We start from the raw sequence: 18,831 nt of genomic DNA, 5'->3' as shown, positions 1-18,831 counted from the left end.
TCATCTGGGCTTGGACACACCACCCTGGTTTGAGGTCCTACATGACGAGGCTCCGCCAGATGGGTGGGCTGATAGGATTTCTAATACACATGTGTGTCATGTGACCACTGGGCCTGGTTCAGTGCAATCCAAAAGGGTCACTTCATTAGGACCTCATAGACTCAGCTACGTTTTCTAACAGACCTTCCGACTCTCTTTGTTTATTGTACCCGGAGGCATCCCAGCGCATTAGACAACCTGGTCATTCCTCCGTGGTTCAAGAGAAAAGGAAGGTCTTTAAAAGTTTCCTGAACCTCAGATTTGTTGTGTGTCCTGCTTGCAATGGCTTTACAGAAACCGTTGCTCATGTTCTGCTTGCTTGCCCCGGTTAATTGAAATGGATCAAACCTCTTTGTAAGATGCTGGGAACCAGAAGTACCTTTACCACATTCAGATTCCTAAGATCAGACCCTCGACTATTGTTTGCAAGCTCTGTTGCTAAGTGTCTGAGTTGGATGTGGGCACTAAGTTCCAGGATGCCTACTCTAAGCCAGTCAACTGGCTCCACTGATGTGTCCTAACTTATTTGGTGGCTCACCCATAGCTCTGTGCCACGATTGGCATCTAAAAGTATCCTGTTGTGGTGATTTAACCAAGATATTGGAACTTTGCATTTGCCACCCTGCTGCTTGATGTGTCACTTTGGTCTTTAGCCTATTAAAAATGTGTGTGTGTGGTCACGATTCTTTTTACAATTAATTATACACTTTAGTTCTATTTTAATCCAATGCATAATACAGATGTGTTTTAACAGTGTTATTAAGCATTCTTTTGCAAAATAGGATGACAGATTGTGTCCAGTCAAAAGTCTAACTTCATTTGTATGCTGTGATGCTTCAGCTCTCATACAAAGAAGAATTAGTATGTATATTATGGTATGTTTTATCATTTTAAACTTATTGAATGCATTTATTGTAAATTTGCTTTCCTGTAACGAGTTGTCGAAATAAAACCTATTGAAAATGAAAGTAGGAAAAGCAGTACATTGAGTAAACACTTTTTTACCATCAAATTAAGAAAGGAGAATTCTGGGGTGATAATGTGTGACAAATGTGTTTTGTGCATATTTGTTGTGACGTGCTTTCTTGTTTTGTGTGCTACTCTGCTGCGTTATTTTAGTGTGATGTTGTTGTACTGTGGTTATATCGTGTTTATGCTTTTAATGTTTTGTTGAGTTGCTGCCACAGATCATTTAATTGTGTTATGTTGGATTGTGTTTAGCCTTGTTTACTTTAGATCTATCAACACATGTTTCTCATTTCCAGCCAAAAACAGCACATCTTTAAGGTCCACTGGCTAGTCAAAATAGACAATGCAACACTACATCCCATGGCAGTAATGCAGGGCAAGAGCACAGCAGCACAAAAACCAACAGAACACATTACCACCATAACAATATGCCACATAACAAAAATGTACAAACAATCTTGCCACACATTGCAACATTCAAAAACCTGCTTTCATAATATGGTGTTCCGGGTAAGGGACGCAGAAGCTATAGAAACAACAGTGAGAATCATTTCATTTGTCATAAAGGCTTTCCAGATGTGAAGCAGAGATGAAATGCATGTGGGATAGCAGGCTAGATTGCAAAGGTGTACAGAAAAAGAGGAAATGAAGTTAAGCTTGTTAAGGTAGAAGATTTTAGCATTTTCTACCAAGGATGAATATTCCAAGGCAAGAAAGTTTTAAATTTAAGTGACAACATTATTTTGAACATCAGTTACCAAGGTATTAGAAAAAATAAACCTTTATATAATAGACCTTTGTTGGTATACAGGTAGTTGCTAGGTTTGGGTCTCCCTATACCATAGTGGAAGAAACTGTATGGAAAAGAACACATGTACATACAATAGGAAACCGATTATTTGAGTCTGATATTCACTGGGAGGGGTATAGTAGTGAAACAATAAAATCTTTGGGCTACAGAAGCCTAGTTTTCAGGTACAAGAACAGAAAAAAGTAGGTAAGTTCTATGTTGCTAAGAAGAGATAGTCAGTGTGAGGATGGTTGGATAACAGTAGTTGCACTGGATGCAAATAGTACATAACAAAAACTGATCATGGATGAAGGAGAAACTGTGGGTAGGTGTTGAAGAGCCTTCCTAAAGTGTTCAGTGGAAGGTTAGGCAGATTGTTGGGATTCGAACATAGAATAATATTAATGGATGATGGTCGCTCAAAATTCACAAAGTCTGGAGTGCATCCAGACTGCAGATAGAAGTGTTGAGGGAATTAGAGAGACTAGTCAAGGCTCATATTATTAAGCCAACTGAGGCCTCAGACCGGATTTACCCCCTTTGACACTGCATGACATGCTAACGGGAAAATCAGGTTGTGTGTGGACCTTCTTTACTTTAATAATAACATTTCAGTGAATAGATAATAGATATGTTAGCGATGGTAAAATGTGTAAAGTGGTTTTCTGTTGTTGAATTATCTGCCTATCATTAGATACCTTTACAGGAAGAGTGTAAATGGTGCACCAAATTCATAACAGCTGAGCGTTGCTTTCAGTGTAAACAAATGCAATTTGGTCTAGCATCCGCAGGTGTGGTTTTTCAAACATTTATGTTGCAATTGTTAGTTAAGGAAAAAAGGAATAATACTCTTCTAGGGTGACATTTCAATCTTTGGAATGGACAAAGGGGAACAATATTTGCGGTGAGAAAATGTTTTGGGAATTCTAAACAAGACTGGAATGACAGTTGAGTATTTTAAATACAAATTTGCTGAGAGCTGTGTGACCTATTTTGGACATGAAGTTAGTGGAGATGGCATTAAACCGAAACCAAGTTTGTTGGAGGCCTTCAAAAATGCTCCAGGTCAACAGCGCAAGGATAGTGTTGCTTGACTTGACAGAATTTTATTCTAAGCATGGACCGAATTTTGTTGTCAGGAACTTTCAAGTTAGACAACTGCTTGACTAAGGGCCTTATTATGATTTTGGCTGTGTGGGAGCAGGGCTTCCACGCTGCCGCCCACTCCCACACTGTCAAAATCAAAACAGACTGCCCTTCAGATTACAACTTTTTTGGTGTTCCAACGGCGGTACCTTTGAAATAGGCACTGCAATGGGAATGCCGAAGCATGTTTCTGCCCTGACCGACATGCACAATGTTGTACATTTCATTCTGTGCAGGAACATAGGGGGCATACAGACAGGGGGGTACATCATGTGCCCCCCTACATGCACCCCATGGCGCAAAGGCACATGACAGACCTTTAGGGCCCCCTTTGTTTCCTTAGCACCACCCTTTTCACAGTGGTCGCACTACTATGAAAAGTGCAGCAGTGAGAAAACTCCTAATATGCTTGCCAGTGCCGCAGAGGCACCACCAACATATTAGGGGCCTCAGACCGCTGCACCACCACCAGGGATGCCTGTGGCAGCAGCGGTCCCATGGTGGTCCAAACACCACAGTCCTAATGCAGGGGGCGGACCGCCAGCTTGGTGATCTGCGGACCGCCACCATGGTTTTTACAGTCCATTGGACTGCTAAACTTGTAATAAGGCCCTAAGTTGTTAACTATGCAGATAATAGCCAATACACTTGGGAAGGTTGCTAGAATTGTGACTCATCTTCATAATTTTGCATATAAAAGAAAGCATGTAATTGGATAGAAAAATGTGGTGGCTGACTTCTTGTCTAGAATGCCAACAGGCAGATTTTCAAATAGCCCTGGTACATGAAAATGGTTTACTTGTGATTAAAGTTTCAGAGTGGGAACCTGTATATAAGATTGCCCAGGAAGGACACACTAGTATATGATGTGAGGCCGTTTTGGGAAGCAACAACTGAGTTTACATTAGAAGGCCAATGATTTGGAGAAGTGCAGTGATACAACTGAAGTCCTTGAGAGATAAGATCATGAAACAATTGCATAAATTGCAAAAGAGAGAGCAGTTGAGAAGTGTACAGAATGCACATATGGAAATAAAATATTAAAAACCATTCAACCTTATTTAATATAAACGTTTTTCAGTAGCCCTTGGGAGTGTTTAACTACCAATATTGTGGGTACTCATGGAATTGACTAGAAGCATGCCATTTCTTTAACTGATTTATTTTTAGCTGGCTGGTCACAAAAGTGGTTAAAAGAACTGATACTGTTTTGCAGTTTGTGGATCATGTATTCATGAATGAGGATTTTCCAGCGCCTTTTGATCAGCAATAATCAGGAAAAAGTTACATTGCACACAGTCAACGATTATTTACAGAAAGTGGGAAAATAGCATAGATCTACCTTTCTGTACAATCCCAATGGTAGTGGGGTGATTAAAAATTTAACATGGATTTGAAAAGGGCCATTCATTTGGCATGTGCTAATAAATTCATTAACGAAATGCAATTGAAGAAAATGTAATGGTTTTATAGTGTTACAGTCAACTATGCCAAGGGTTTATCCCCTTTTAAATAATGATGGGAGGGATTCTCAGAACTAAATTGAATCCTCAGATATTCAAATCAGCTGTGAAACAATCTATTGCAGAAGTTTTAAAAAAAAGAAATGACATTAAGAAGACTTATGAGAGCTACAAATAACGTTATTTATGAAGGTAAGAACACTACACATGAGGTTTACATTAAGGTTGGATAATGGGTGAAAGTGAGGAAACTGGGCAAAGTGTATAAGGGTTTCAGTGCATTTGAGTGATGGGAAACGGTGGCATTTGAACTGCATCTGTGTGCGCAAGGAGTTGGAGGATTCAAGTAGAAAGTTAAAGATTAATGTAAACAGTAGGCTAAGTAATCTTGATCGTAGGTGGGATGAGCAAGTTCAGCGAGGGATGAGAATGGTTTTGAAGGTAGTACAGAGAATGTTTGATAAGGGAAGATTATCATGTTGAAGACGAGCTGAACTGGTGATACCATGTTATCCTGTTACCATGTTCTGTAGAGCGAAACACTCAGAATGGGGGTGAACGTACTAAGTGTAATTTGGGAGAGGTAGATAAGGGAAAAGTTATGGATGAAAAATAATGTATCCAATAAGGGTGGAAATAGTTGTGGGAGTTCAAATACAGCAATTGAGTAAGACAATGCAATGCTTGTACTGTAAAACAATTAAACAAAACACTTAAATGGTTGGAGAACTACAAGTGCAATATCCTAAATATTGATGAGCTATTGAATATGGAGGCGTGTTAACGCTTATGTTTTGGGTAGACCAAGCTTATTTTGGTGTTCCAACTGTATGTTTTCTTTGAGTTTTTAAATAATAAATTAAATTACTAGTTTTTTTTATGTTTTCCCATTTTTTGATATTTTTAAATATTCATTTCTTTTCAAATCACAACTGTGAAATTTTAAAACATCTTGCAATTAATTGTCATAGTTTGCAGGAAAGGGGTGTGTAGAAAGTGGGCCTTGTGCCTCACCATTAGTATGTTCATGGTCAAAAGCCAGTGTAGTTCCACTGTTGCTGGAGCAGTCGGAATGAGGGTAGTAGGAAGCAGGAGGTCCAGTGGACAGGCTTCCAAGGCGATCTTCTCTTTGAATAAACCTCTAAGGATAAGGATTATAATCTACATATCCTTCTTGGTACCGTAAATTGTGAAAGGGGCCCGCTATCTTATCTAATCTCAGGTGGAACAAACAAAGCTGGATGTTGTTCCATTCTTGCCTTTTGGCACTCTAGTCCTCCACTCATAAACACTGTTTCATGTCTGTACATGGGTTCGGGCTCACCTGTCTTTGTCCAGGTTGAAACTGCAGATGCATAATATTCTACCACTAATTGACATGTAAGCCCTCCCTGATCATTGTTGAGGATTCAATGATTTTGAAATTAGGCTGTCCCTGAAATAAACTGAGTAAATTGCCTCTGTCTGTTTACAATAGCGAATAGTACTGTAGATTCACATGGTTAGTCCAATAATGAATTTGCTTCACCTTCCATGCCCACATTACAGGAGGAGAGTTCATATTTTGTACCTATCTTTGTGAGTTGGAGTCCTTACTTGTATATCTTGGTTCCATATCCCTGTATGCCTCTGTACTGCTGTGTTAAGTGTTACTGAGGAAAATATATTTTTAAAATTGGTATTGGATACAGTTTGTGTTTCAGCATTAACTAAAGAGTGCCAGTCTTTTGTTATTGGTGTGATGGTTTTGCTGCCCTGCAACATTTTGGATCCTCTTTACTAGGTTGTGCCTGAATATTAATGAAATTGGTGCCCAATAGGGACAGAAGTAAATTAGATTGTGGAAATTAGCAATATTAATGTACATAAGCGGCGTTCATTTGCCTTCTCCCATCCCCCTCCCTGTAGGCACCATGAATACCGTGAAACATTGACCGCATCCTTCCGCCAGTAAAAGCCCGTGCCCATATGTACATGACAGCCATATTAGGCACCATGGCCTTTTTGCCCGCTCATTGGAATCCCCGGCTTCCCTCCTGCGTGCATTTGAACACCCCCCCCCCTCCCACTCTCACATGCACTGACCATAAAGTCCTCTCCCTCTGCGCGACCCTGCTCTGAAAAGTAACCCTCCTGCTTGACCCACGCACCCCCCCCATTTTCTCTTGAAGAAGCATCCTTCGTCTCAGCTGACATAACCCCCCCCCCCAGCTATACCTGACTGCCCCCGCTCTCTCATGTACGGGTCATAAGACCTCTCCTTCCGTGCGACTCTGCCCCTGGGAATCACACCCCGCGCCTGACCATCACCTCCCTTTTTCCTATGAATACCCCTCCCTTGATGACTCCTCCACTGAGCCCGATTGTCCGCACGGACCACTGGTCATCTCCTTCGCCTGAGGATACAGTTTGTTGCCCACCACTGTATGCACTCGCCCCTCTTCAAAAGAGCTACTATTGATCACGACCTCCCCACCCCTCCGAGAATCGATCAGGCGCACACATTCCAAAGGAATCAGCGGAACACTCAGCTGGGTTATAGCCCCCTCCCATTGTATGGGGTGAGGACCTCTACTGTAGCCACGTGTTGGATTGCGCCAGAGCGGGGAGGGGTCGGGGATGTCTTTTCCTTGCTTCACAATGTCATTATTGTAATAAGGAATGTTTGTGATGTATAAAAGGCGATGTCTCAGAGAACTTGTTAGAGCACCTCCCGATGACACCTTGTTTCGTGTCGGAAATGACAGGCTCTCCTCATGAGTAATAAACTCTGTTCTTGTGTCCCTGCTTCCAGCGCTCGTCTCTTTGTTTGGTAACTATTCAAAATGGGAACTAAGAGGCGCCTTGCGCCAGCAGCCTGGGCATCGGTTGTCATATGGGCTGACTTTTCCACAATTGGCGTCCCAACGCGGGGCCCATCAGCGACATAAGGACCGGTAAGAGAGGTCCAGACGATGGGGTGAACATCTAAACGATCGAGTATACGCGCCTTGAGAGGACCCTCGCCCGGCTGCTGATTGAGTGAACTTCACCGATTCCGAACGGACCTCTCTCGAGTGACCCACTGTCCTGACTGGGATCCCACAGGACTGCTGCGGTAAAATCATGGAGTAAGAGAACGATCGGGCGCTGGAAGGAGGAAGGCGAAGAACTGTCCACACGGTCCGGTCCGGGTAAGGTCGTGTAAATGCGACAAATTGTGAAATGATTGTTTGATTTGGATAATACTAGTATTACTCTTTTGTTGATTCTTCTGGAGATTCACCGTCTGCAAACGGAGAAACAACAGGCTCTCCCTTTGCAAGCAGTGAAGGATAGGTAACGCAGACTTTTGTCCCCGTTGTAATCCGTCGTGCCTATCTTCCTCCCCCACTGTTTCCCGAACTGTTGTTCGTGGATTATTGTCTGGAGATTCTCTGTCTACAAACAGGGAAGAACAAGGTCTCTCTTTGCAGGTAGTGAAAGGGTAGGTAACGCAGACTTTTAACCCGTCGTACCTACTTATTCTCCCCACTGATTGTTTGATTGACCGAACATTGATTGTTCGATATTGGTTCTTTTGAGGTATTCACCGCCTGCAAACAACGGAGAATAGAAATATTCTGTCTAGTCTTTGCCCGCCGTGATAAGATAGGTAATGCAGACTTTTGTCCCCGTTGTAATCCGCCATGCCTATCTTCTCCCCACTGATTGGTAGCCTGTTTAGCCCGGACCGCTTATTAGAGATGAACCATCCAGCTCCACTGGAGGGCACACCTAATAAGGACATGTTTACTAAGCGTGGACTAGTCGCTATAGCTTATAATAAGTTATGGCATAAAAATACAAGAAAAGAGTCGAGCGAAATCAGTAGGCCACTGATGAGTTATCAACTTCGCTAAAAAATAAGAAACGTTAGAAATAACCCGCAATAAGAAACATAAAAATGGCGAGGGAAGACAAGCTTGACACCAAGGCAGACACGAGGTAGTTAGGCTTCACCGCCCCTCACTGCTCCAAACATGTCTATCCCACCGCCCGCCACGCCCAATAACGGTAACATGGAATAGATACAAATCAGCATATACCTACCCCCATTCCGGAAGCTCCCGAAGTGCAACAGGTCCGCGGTTACGCCCATCCGGAAGGCAAGGCCTCAACACGTGCAGAGCAGGGCCTGGCTGGCCGCCATCGGAAGGGGAGACTGTGGGGCGGACGGCCCGAAAGTCGTAATGGTCTCCCCTTTCCCTTCTCTTGGCTGCCCTACAGGCCACAGGGGGGGGGGGGGGGGGGGAATGTTTTGCCTCTGCCTCCGACCCCCCCCCCCCCCCCCTCTTCATTGCCTGGTACGGCCATCCCAAAGTGCTGGAGCCGAAACGGCGTGGGGTCGCTGGAAGGGGGAGGAGGCGCGAACGAGCCCCCCCACCTCCCCAGGTGGAGGCTTCCAGCGACACCCCAACGCTTCGATCAACAGGGTCCCAATCGAAAAGCGGCACTTGGCCCAGGACCGGTGCACGTCCTGTGCTCTTCTCCTCGACCTTGAAGATTCTAAAAGAGCCGGGGGGGGCCCGACCCCTCCACACGGACGCCCCCGTCCCCCGTTGGGAACTACGACATCGGCGCACTCCTGCAGTCGCCGACCTCAGTTTTGAAATGACTAAGACCCTGCAAGACCGCCAATTTGAACAGTTCCGGTGGGATACCAGTATGACCCGGTAGGAAAATTGTTGCCTCCCTCCCCACTTTTTGACTGATGGTTCACATTGCCAGTCTCTTCTGTTGCCCTTTTCGAAAACAAACTCTTGAACTGCCGAAAGAGGTTCTGGTCCAACCACGAGATGGTGGAAACATTTCGACTATACTTGGGTCTGCCTGACCTCGCCCAAAATGGCGCCGGTACAAATGAAACTTTCAGCTCCTTGTTATACCCTGATTGCTCAAGCCTTGACGTTCTGAGATATGTATGTAGTTTTTGGACAATGAAAGTAGACAAGATGGATATTGATTATGTGTTGGGACAATGAACTGGTATAGGGCGGGTACCAATTATGTGTTAAAGCAATGATTTGATATGAGATAGGTACTAATTGAGCATTCGGACAATGAATTGATATTAAGTTTTTAACGCGCCATGGTTATTGAAAGTTCAACTTTTCGACATTTATGATGCTTACTCCCAATGAATTACGATACGATGTTATTGCACTTGCCGCACTTTATATTATGAAATGAATGGCCACCGACTCCGTTCCCCTCACGCCCGGCTCTGGTCTGCTCTATGGCCGGCCCACTGGGTTGTAGGCTCGTATTTGTGCGCCAACATTTTTATTAAAGGTTTTTGAAAAAGCGAGTACAACTGTAGCGATTGCATTAATGAGTTTCGAATGTGTTACTACTGTCTCCGATATAAGCGAAATGAAAGCAGCTTTATTAAGGTTGAAGGTTAAAAAGCCCAATACTTAAGCCGTTACATTATATACCACAGGCAACAGGAAAAACGTTCTAGACGCCCTTAAGCGATACCGAAGAAATGCCACCTGACCACCACCCTTGCGCATGATCTAAAAGACCACGCTCGAGTGATTCATGCGGATACGCAGAACGCCAATGATTATGTTTCTAACACTACTGGTCCCTCTGGGCTTAAACGCCGAGATGGTAGAGAATGCACCCCGTGGGGATAGGTCGAGTATGTGGTAAGTAAAAACATTTTTGGATTTATGCGCGCTGATGTGGTTTGAATGTTGTTCCCCCCCCCCCCCCCCCCCCCCCCCCTTCTTTCTCCTCCCATCTGCAGGTCACGTCGGAACATCGGCTGAAGTTTGGAGGAGAAGTTTGGAGGAGTGATGACCGAACGACCGACGGACGGGGGAGTAGGGAATTTGAGCATAGTGCTTATACATGACGAGCTTTGTAAGATGTAGCACCCCCCTTACTTAGACATGACTGTTCCTCCCTCAGAACCTAGTGATTGGGCGGATGGACTGACGTAGATACTCGACGAGTTAGTACGATATGACAGAATATGACTCGAACCAGCACGCTAGATAATACAACTATGACGTTTAACTAGATAGGGAAAGGGCAATGAAAGTTCCGGGGTAAGGTTTACCTAAGCACCGCCCGTCTGGAAGACTAAAAATGTTGCTAATGTTTAAAAATGTACCACCTCCTTCTCGCACCCTCATAGATAGAGCTAAGCTGTCCCACTGTTCTCCCGATTAATGCCCTCCGTTGCCTCAGCCTGGAGAACCTTTTCGCCAAAGGGAAAAAAGGAAAAATGATTTAAAGATCCCACCGTGAGTAGTAGCCCGACCAGGTTAATTCCTGACCAACTGACCAAGGTGTAAGTATTCGCAACCGAGAACATTCGCAAAAGATGGCAAACGAGGGGAAAAGGAGGAAAAAGGTAAAAAGAGCTCAGAACGTAGATAAATAGGGTACTAAAGATGCGCAGCATGCAGAAAGAGATCTTTTTGGCCAATAACTATTCTATGTTTTGTCGTGAATTTTTGTAACACACGTACTGTCTTCCCTTGTCTGAGTTTGTGTGTATGTAATGTATGGGTTTATGTCTTCCCTCTGTTTGCGTTTCCGTGTTACCTGACCCCTGCCGTTCTGTGTTGTGAGCGCACTAAGTGACCTATTGCCGTACACGTTTCTCTCTCTCTCTCTATCTCTCTCTCTCTACCCTTCTACATGTCATACGTGTACCGAATGGCTCGTTTAGAATGTGGACGACTCTCACTCTCTATGAGACCCCCCCCCCTATTGCCACTTCCTTTTTGTGGTACAATTGTGCCCCGCCGTCACCAGCCTAATCGGATACTCATTGAACGCGAAGGTGTTCAGCAAAATTTACAGGAACCAAAAAGGATTTTAACTCGCCATATTACTGCCTCTCCTTTCTGCAAAATGAAGGAACTTGAATTGGCTAAGAAGGAAAGGACAGGTAAGACGACTGATGTCCCCTAATCTGGCCTTTTATAGGGGGACTATATGTCAATGGCCTTCTCTTTTTCAGTTCGTTAGAAATGCAATCCCCAATGCCCAGATTGATCCCCAATGCCCAGATTGATCCCCAATGCCCAGATTGATCCCCAAATGCCCAGATTGCTCCACCCCTCTGCACTCAAGTGCGAATGCCCAAAGCGCCCCCGTTTCTCCTGGTTGACCCCAGCTCCATATCAGCTGTCCTCAAATTATAACTGATGACCCTGATTAACCGCTGCTCTCCGGGAAAAGAATGTTTAGCCTCTGCCCCTCTCTCGATGATAGCACCCCTGCCCTGTTTTTGAACGGGTTAGCCGGAATGAACGATAAATAGACTTGGCACAAATACAGTAGAAGTGCCGACATGTGTACTCCATGGTGGTAGGGTTCTGACTGTGACCGATGAACGTAACCCCCCAAGTGCGTAGGATTGAGGGCGGAATTCAAATGCATAACTGTCTTCTCCTGCCAGTTCTCTAAAACTTGTTTTGTACCCATTCAAAGATATACGATCATCGGAGGAGAAGGGTCGGACGTGACGTACAGCCTGGCTGCAGATCTTGAGACACATGTGACCTCGACCAAAGGTGGAGCTGCAGAGCAACAAGATACGGGACGAGGCAGCAATCTCAAACGTGGAAAATGAAAAATTGAAGGGCTGCCCTGAAGCCCTCTGTCTGCTAACCCGCGTGTGCCTGAAGTCTTCGCCCCCTTTTTTGGGCCCGATTGATGGGCCTGCCTGCTCGTTTTCCTTTGCTCCCTTGGTCCCTTGATGTGTCTAAGAAAATATCTGACCCCACTCCGCCCTCTCTTCCCTCGAATATCCAACACCCCCTCTTTTCTACATGACTTTTTGACTCAGACGAGAGGAACAGCGTTCAGATGGAAATGGGGTTTGCCACAGAAGGAAAAAGGAAATACAGGTGCCGAGCATAAAGGCACCCTTAAAGAATTGGTTAGGGAACAGGACTGTGGTCTAACAGCAGAGGACTGACCGCACCCTGCAACGCGTAAGGTTAGATCCGAGCTGGACCTATAGCTCCACCGCCGGTGCTCAACAGCGCCAACAATAGAAAACGGACTAGAGCCTACCAGTGATGTCTCACTGCTAAAAAGACACTGTGACGAAGACACCCATCAATTTGACTACATTACTTGTGTCGAACTGAATTCCGCCCTCAACCACTTTGTATTGCTTTCAAAATGTTTTTCGGTCACTTCTAAAAAAAAAAACTGTACATTGATGCCACCGAAGAGGAAGTCAGAACATTTATACTATGTAGTCTAGGCTTGTATAAATAACCCAGCAACTGTGAATTCATATGTGCTGCATTCCACCAACCGCATCGATTGTGCCATGGTTATATGCAATTCGCTGGTATTTGACAAATGCTATCTCATCGACCACACATGTATTGTATGTACGCCCATTAGTTAGGAAATTAACTCACTTATGTTAAAAGCGGCGACTGTGGAAATTAGCAATATTAATGTACATAAGCGGCGTTCATTTGCCTTCTCCCATCCCCCTCCCTGTAGGCACCATGAATACCTTGAAACGTTGACCGCATCCTTCCGCCAGTAAAAGCCCGTGCCCATATGTACATGACAGCCATATTAGGCACCATGGCTTTTTTGCCCGCTCATTGGAATCCCCGGCTTCCCTCCTGCGCGCATTTGAACACCCCCCCCCACTCTCACATGCACTGACCATGAAGTCCTCTCCCTCTGCGCGACCCTGCTCTGAAAAGTAACCCTCCTGCTTGACCCACGCACCCCCCCCATTTTCTCTTGAAGAAGCATCCTTCGTCTCAGCTGACATAACCCCCCCAGCTATACCTGACTGCCCCCGCTCTCTCATGTACGGGTCATAAGACCTCTCCTTCCGTGCGACTCTGCCCCTGGGAATCACACCCCGCGCCTGACCATCACCTCCCTTTTTCCTATGAATACCCCTCCCTTGATGACTCCTCCACTGAGCCCGATTGTCCGCACGGACCACTGGTCATCTCCTTCGCCTGAGGATACAGTTTGTTGCCCACCACTGTATGCACTCGCCCCTCTTCAAAAGAGCTACTATAGATCACGACCTCCCCACCCCTCCGAGAATCGATCAGGCGCACACATTCCAAAGGAATCAGCGGAACACTCAGCTGGGTTTTAGCCCCCTCCCGTTGTATGGGGTGAGGACCTCTACTGTAGCCACGTGTTGGATTGCGCCAGAGCGGGGAGGGGACGGGGATGTCTTTTCCTTGCTTCACAATGTCATTATTGTAATAAGGAATGTTTGTGATGTATAAAAGGCGATGTCTCAGAGAACTTGTTAGAGCACCTCCCGATGACACCTTGTTTCGTGTCGGAAATGACAGGCTCTCCTCATGAGTAATAAACTCTGTTCTTGTGTCCCTGCCTCCAGCGCTCGTCTCTTTGTTTGGTAACTATTCAAAATGGGAACTAAGAGGCGCCTTGCGCCAGCAGCCTGGGCATCGGTTGTCATATGGGCTGACTTTTCCACAAGATGTGCGTGATTCTGGCATTCTGTTTTTTGGGCTATCATGTAATCTACACCAACATAATTTGCTGTCATGGTTTGTTCAAATGTGGCTCTTAAGGCCATGACCTCTGATGGTATTTGCTTGCCTCTGTGAGAGGGCTAGAACAGCATTAGATTTTTGTCACTGGATTTTATAGATTTTTGGGGCTTGTGAGCCTCAATAAATTCCCAAAACATTGTTGTCACTTGTGGAAGTCATTTGCATGTTTCAGTGGAAGCTCTTTCGAAATGGTTTAGAAAATCCTCTTAGAAAAGGTTAGTCAATTGAAATTAACCAATTAACACAGACTATTGGAATGTGTTCAAATGAAGATCTGGGCCAGTTGCTTAATGAGTGGTGACCACCAGTAGGTAACTAACTAACTAATTAACTACCTAACTAACACACACACACACACACACACAAAATGTTTCAGAAACCTTATAGTTAAGCTCAGGTTTCACTTATACAAAACCAGTGAAATTCAGCAGTTATAGTTACCTGAGCTAACTCTAACTCAGGCCCCCGCAATGCACTGCATATTAAATCACTCATGACATTTTCAGTGACATCACCGATGACAGCACTGATAACATCTCAAATAACATCACTGATGACATCATCCAGTAACTGTGAGTGTTTTAAAAAAGATTTGAGTGTTAAATATATACACCACAGTATATTGGTGAATCAGTGGATGTATGCGTGCATGTATGGATGATTCTGTGGGTGCAAGACTGACTGTATAAGTAAGTGATTATGAGTCTCAGGGAATGTATAGGTGAATGACTGGTTGTGTGTGTATGTTTGTATCAGTCTGTCAGTTGGCGTCTAAGTGACTGTATGGGTGTGTGAGTGGGTATGTGAGTGGCTGTATGGGTGATTGATTGGTTGTCTGAGTACCTGTATGAGTGTCTGAGTGCCTGTGTTGGTGGGCAAGAGGGTGTGTGACTGCCTCTATGGATGAATGAATGGGTGAGTTAGTGGCTGTATGGGTTAGTGATTGTGTGTGTGTGTGAGGGGCTGTATGGGTGATTGAGTATGTGTATGGCTGTGTTGGTAAGTGAGTGGTTGAGTCAGTGGTATATTGTTGAGTAACTAGGTATGTGAGAGGCAGAATAGGTGAGTGATGGGGTATATGAGTGACTGTATGGGTGAGTGAGTGAATGTGAGAGTGGCTTTATGGGTGAGTGTGTGCTTGTGTCAGTGACTGTATAGGTGAGTACCTGTTAGTATATGTATGAGGAAGTGTGTGTGTGTAACTGTATGTGTGACTGACTAAGTGTGTGATTGGCTGTATGGGTATATGAGTGGATATGTCAGTGGCTGTATTTGTGAATGAGTGGGTGTATGAGTGGCTGTATGGGCGAGTGAAACCTGAGCCTAACTTTAATGTCCCTGTAACCTTTGTTTTTTTCAGTGAATTTCTATGTTTTTTAAATTCCATTTCCTAACTATAACGTCCCTGTAACCTTTGTTTTTTTCAGTGAATTTCTATGATTTTTTAAATGCTAATTCCTAACTATCATGTCCCTGTAACCTTTGTTTTATTTCAGTGAATTTCTATGTTTTTTTAATTGAAAAGGCATTTGCAGAGTGATGGAGAAAGGGGATGGGGCCTCTGAACAGCTCTCAGGAATCCCGCTGTGTAGGATTTACAGAAAGTTGCAGGAGGGCTTTTTGGCTTCCAAGGTCCCTCAGCATCCAAGACGACTTCATTCCTCAACCAATAGTGCACCAGGAGACGCGTTTGCAGAGTGGCGGAGAAAGCGGGCGTGGCCTCCAAAGACTTCTTAGCAATCCTGCTGTTTGGAACTTACTGGAGGTAACAGGAGGAGTTGTTTGCTCCAAGTCCCTTAGCAGCCAAGGGGACATCATCTCCCGACTAGTAGTGTGCCAGGATGCGTGTATGCAGAGTCATAGAGAAAGGGCTTGGGTTACGAAGACCTCTCAGAAATACTGCAGTGTGGGACTCACTGAAGGTAACAGGAGTGGTAGTTGGCCACAAGGACGCTCGTGGTGGCCAAAAACTCCTTCTGTTACCTCCAGTAACCTCCTGGCGCACTGCTGGCTGGGGGCTGAAGTCCCCTTGGCTCCAGAGGGACCTCAGAGGTCAACTATCCCTCCTGTTACCTCCAGTAAGTCCCACACAGCGGGATTGCCGAGAGGTCTTTGGAGGCCATGCCCCCTTTTACCACCACTCTGCAAATGCTCCTCCTGCTGCACTACTGGCTAGGAGATGAAGTCCAATCAATTTTCAGTAGAGATTCAGTAGGATTTTGGGCTTCCAGATATCAATATTTTTAAAACTTCAATATCTCTGAAACAATGGAATTACACCAGATCACAAAAAGCACAAAAGCAAGTTCTGGACCAACATGTAGCTTTCTGTCAAATTTTGAGTAATTCTGTTCAGCGGTTCGGGCTGTGTTCAAAAAATGAAAAATTCCTATAGACATAACATGGAGAAAACACATTTTGGGCCCTCCCTTTTTTCTCTGCCCCCGCTTAATGGATCGCCCCGACACTTTCAACACAGTAGCTGAACACAAAATCTGAAGTGTTTTGAAAATTTCGTGAAGATTCGTCAAGTAAAGCCAAAGTGATTGGCAAAACAAAAAATGCTTTTCCTATGGAAACCTTGGGCCTATCTATAACTACCTACTGGTGACCGCCAGTAGGTGATATATATCTATGTATTTCTATACATATTTAGATGTATATACGGAGAGATAGTTAGATAGATAGACAGACAGACAGACAGACAGACAGACAGACAGACAGACAGACAGACAGACAGATAGATAGATAGATAGATAGATAGATAGATAGATAGATAGATAGATAGATAGATAGATAGATTACCTACTGACAGTCGCCACTAGGTAGTTATAGTTAGGACCATGTTTCCATAGGAAAAGTGTTTTTGACTTGCCTATATCTTTGGTGCTGTTTGACAAATCTTCATGAAGTTTTCCTAAAAAATTGGCCTGGATAATCTTGTTCTGCATGGAAAGATTGTGGGTGATCTGTCAAGCGGGGGCCGAAAAAGGGTTGGGGGGGTAAAAAAATATGAGTTTCCCATTTTAATTCCCATAGCAGCCTTGAACATGACTACAGCCCAAACCGCTGAATGGAATTATACTAAATTTTGCAGAAAGCTAGCTTTTGGCCTGCAGATTGTGTTTTTGGGTATTTGGTGTCAATCCATTCAGTTTTTAAATCTGTGGCCGCAATAACTTTGCAAATAATTACGAGCTCATGCAGGGAAATTCAGAGTTCTGATTGCCTGCCAACACTTCATCCAGGAAGTGTTGGCTGCCATCTTTGGACTCATCTTCAGCCGAGTCCCTCCCCCCCAAAAAAAAACACAAAATAAAAGAAAAGGGGGGAGGGTAGGAATACCTTTGACCCCCCAACCTGGGTCTTGGTGTCCCCCTGGTACCCTTCCATAGAATACAATAATTTTTTTCTTACCAAATACACAAGGAATCATCACAGAAATCCTCCATGTTGGTCAATCACTCCACTTCCAAAAGAAATACATGTCGCAGGTCCAGAAGATTGTGCACTGTGACTAATCTTCCCTTCCTTGCAAATATACTGAAAAGCTGTGTTGAATTGCAACTCAAAAGCTCTTCATAGAGACAATGAGCTGCTAAATGAACTGCAGACTGGATTCAGATCATGTTACAGCTCAGACATGGCTAGCCCAAATATTATTACTGATACCCTACTCATCCTGGACAAAAGTGACTCCTATCTGCTTGTCCTCCTAGAACTTTCAGCAGCCTTTGATACAGTAAATAACAACTCTCTTCTGAATGTCCTAGAAAAAAGGATAGGCATAAGTGGCATAGTCCTCAATGGTTCACATCATTCCTAAAAAATGAAAGCCACCAAATTACAATAAACAACTTTTTTTCTAGTCTTTCAAACCTACACCAAGAAGTTTCCTAATGCTCAGTTCTATCACTTACCTTATTTAACATCTACATGGGGTCCTGAGCTCATTTCCTTAACTGAACTTACATCAAATACAATTTCTATGCAGGTGACACACAACAAAAATATCCTTCCCCAAAGATATGGAAACTCTCTCAGAAGTCCTCAACGAGATCAAGTAGTGGTCCTACGTTTCCAATCAGAAACGTAACCCATAAAAATCTGGATTTCTCCTCATCACACCCACCAACTGCACTATCACAATACAAGCCTGTCTAATAGAAAAACTGATTTTTAATACCACTCCAACCATCATTGACTCTGCAAAATATCTGGGCTTCTTCCTAGATAACTATGAACCGCAAGATCCCATCAATAACACTGCTAAATGAGCTCCGTTTCAACTCAGACTCTTGGGAAGACTCAAATAATGTATCCGGGAAGAAGTTTTCAAAGAGGTAGCTTAGGACCTGGTCCTCTCAAAACCTGACTACAGTTACTTCATCCTTGCTGAAATCCCCAAAAGACATCTGGCCCAATTACAGCAATGTTGATGCAAGATTGTTCTCAGTAACTAGGAAATTTGACCATGTATCTCTCACCCTGATTTCACTGAACTAGCTCCCAAATTAAGCCAGATGCAACTTCAAGTTTGCCTGCATCACACACAGAGTGGTACATGAAAGCACTCCAAGATATCTAACAATTAAGCTTAAGATCTCAGGTGATCACCACATCTAAGGACACTCCTAAAAATTTCACAGTTGAAGAGGTTGAAAATGGCCAAACAGTCTTTTCTGGACAACACATCCAAAGTTTGGAACTCGAATCTTGCTGGGATCATGTCAATACCGTTCTATGAATTAGGACTACAACTAAAGCTAAAAAATCTACTGTTTGACCGACACCTTGTGCTTTGAAAATCCACAGTTTTCCCAATTGGAGATCGTCTCTTATGAGAGCATCCCTAAAC

The sequence above is a fragment of the Lissotriton vulgaris genome, chromosome 4_1 (genome assembly GCF_964263255.1).
Source record: "Lissotriton vulgaris chromosome 4_1, aLisVul1.2, whole genome shotgun sequence".
In the NCBI taxonomy this organism is placed as follows: domain Eukaryota; kingdom Metazoa; phylum Chordata; class Amphibia; order Caudata; family Salamandridae; genus Lissotriton; species Lissotriton vulgaris.
This window is presented reverse-complemented; position numbering follows the sequence as displayed.